This window comes from Canis lupus, chromosome 18 (assembly GCF_011100685.1).
Source record: "Canis lupus familiaris isolate Mischka breed German Shepherd chromosome 18, alternate assembly UU_Cfam_GSD_1.0, whole genome shotgun sequence".
NCBI classification, from domain to species: Eukaryota; Metazoa; Chordata; class Mammalia; order Carnivora; family Canidae; genus Canis; species Canis lupus.
Window position 1 is genome coordinate 4537851 of NC_049239.1, and position 2400 is coordinate 4540250.

The 2400-nt window shown below is 34.8% G+C and overlaps 1 long non-coding RNA gene across 2 annotated transcripts in view; it reads right to left on the bottom strand.

Moving 5' to 3' along the window:
- Positions 1 to 484: 484 nt before the first annotated feature.
- Positions 485 to 2400, bottom strand: part of LOC111090861 — a 71503-nt gene continuing 69587 nt past the window's right edge. Inside the window, exon 4 of one of the 2 annotated variants that reach the window (XR_005373035.1) lies at positions 485 to 1033. This is a non-coding gene — a long non-coding RNA (uncharacterized LOC111090861). The remainder of the gene's footprint in view (positions 1034 to 2400) is intronic. The other variant, XR_005373034.1, reaches the window with a different exon arrangement.

Below are 2400 nucleotides of genomic sequence, written 5' to 3' on the forward strand. Positions count from 1 at the left end.
GAACAATTTTATATATGAACAATATATATATTCCAAGGATAAAGCATTATCGCTTTTTTCCATAGACTAGACAATGTTTGTAAAAAATGGAAAAAAAAAAGAAAATTTTTTGATAGTTGCTTTCTCAGAGTCCAGTTTTACAAATTCCCAAAGCAAGTGTTGCTCAAAATGATATTCCAAGAACTAAGTAAATAGCTCTAAAAAAAAGTCTGTTTTCAGAAGTTTGTGAAATGTTGCTGTTAATTCCAAGCATTCTCCAGTAAAGGCCTCTGCTTAACGTTGTTTAGCATTTCCTGCTTAAAACTGTGTGAGCAGAGTGCTTTCCTGCAAAACACCACTACTTAGATGCTTTATTTATTTATTTGAAATATACTTACAGTTATTATGTACACATTGTCTACCAGTGCTCTGGAAAATCAAAAGCAAACTGAAAATGAGTTTCATCTCTCAACCATACAGGACTTTCATTTCCTTCTTTCTCTCTTTGTCTTCAAATACAGACTTTTATTTATGTCAGTGTGGTATTTCATAGGAGAGCTAATAATAAAAGCAATAATAAACATACATATAGAAAATGGAATGCTTCCCAAATATTTGACCTTAAAAATTAGTTCAAAATATTTAACGTTTTAAAATTTTAATTATTGTAAGTTTAAAGTTAATCTTAGGATTTTCGTCAATGAAGAAGTTGTCTTTCCTCAACTCTTATATTAAAAGAAAAAAAACGACATTTTGTTTAGCTGATCATGAGGTTCAGTTTTATAATGGTAATGTTACTTTTCCAAGGGCTGTATATATTTCCTTCAGCTTCTGTGAAATCAAATATTGGCTAAGAGTTGAAGGGATTCTTTTCCTTGGCTTCCAGAAATCAGATTTTCCTCTTCTGCATTGCAAGAGAAAAAATATTGAAATATTCAAAGATTCTCCATGCTTCAAAGCTTTGAAAGGGTGAGATATTCCAAGCTGGTAGCTGTAAATTACCATATCAAAAATATTCAAAAACAAATTGTAGAGTCACTTTCTTCTTTCTTGCCTAAAGATAAAGAAGGAATTTTAAAGTAAAACTTAGATATTGTGATTTTTTATCCATTATTATTGATATTTCCCATTATGACCCAACTTTAGCCAGAGTTTCAAGAAAATAAATGAAAGAAAAAGAAATAATAATAGTGGAAGGATGGATATAGATTTCATAGTTAGAAACTCCTCTATGCAACAATGTGCCTTTTCTTCCTTATAACTAGATTGGGTGTCATAAGCTTCTTTTCTTTCTTACTTTTCTTTTTCTATTCTTTCTGAGTATCAAAATTGTGCTTGGTCTTCCCTAAGGATAGTCACTCAAATTCTGAGAATGCTCAGCTCTTCTAATCATCTGAGGGTATTCTTCCCATCTTTCATCTCTCTGGTGTTTAGCCACACATCACTTGACTACTTTGGGGAAGTCTCATCACTGCCTATTTAAGAGGTTTTAATCCTCTGCTACCTTACTTCTCTATATGGAAGCTATCCTGTATGGTCCTTACATGTATCACCCGTATCTATTGAGAGATACTTCAGGCATTGGAATAATGCATAATATCCCTCCTGGTTCAATGTCCCTTTGTCCAGGACAACAGACCATGTAAACAGTTCTGCCTCTGCTAATCTCTGAGCTGAAGTCAAGGGAGGGGATCTTCCAGTACCTTCTTGTATGAACTCATGACCACAAGTAATGAATGCCTCATAGGATAAGCCCTTTGGGGGAACTGCAAGTTAAAACAAGGAGATACCTTGTTTACCACTACACATGTATCAAGATTGTCAAAATCCCAAGCACTGATAACACTCAATGCTGCCAAGGATGTGGAACAATAGGAACTCTACTTCACTGCTGGTAGGAAAGCAAAATGTAGACACTTTGGAAGATCTAGATCACCATTTCTGCAATGTGTCTACACTGTTGTGAATAGGAGGGACATCTCTTTTTGAATTTCCATCTCCTGGGCCAAACCAATAAGTAAAACCTTCTCACACATTCCCAAACCCAAACACAGAGTGAGCTCTATGGCATGTATTTCCCTAGGAAGGACAAATGCCCAAGATTTCACTTTGTATGTACTTTTAGCTGCTTTTACATGCTCTCCTTGGTCTCTTCCCTAGCAGATACACTCATTTAGTTTAAAATTTTTGAAAGACAGTAATTATCTTTTATCATATGGTATCACAACTAGTCCTTAAGTTATTTTATTACACTAATATAGCCAAAGATTTAAGCCTCAAATATTCACATGCATTGCCTTTGTTTCCTGGGCACATTCTGTTATTTCCTATTGTGAGGTAAATGGTGACCCAGGGTTCCATGACCCAAGCTGGGTCCACATGAGGTGAAGCAGTGCAGGTAGAAGGAAATAAAGTGCTTAC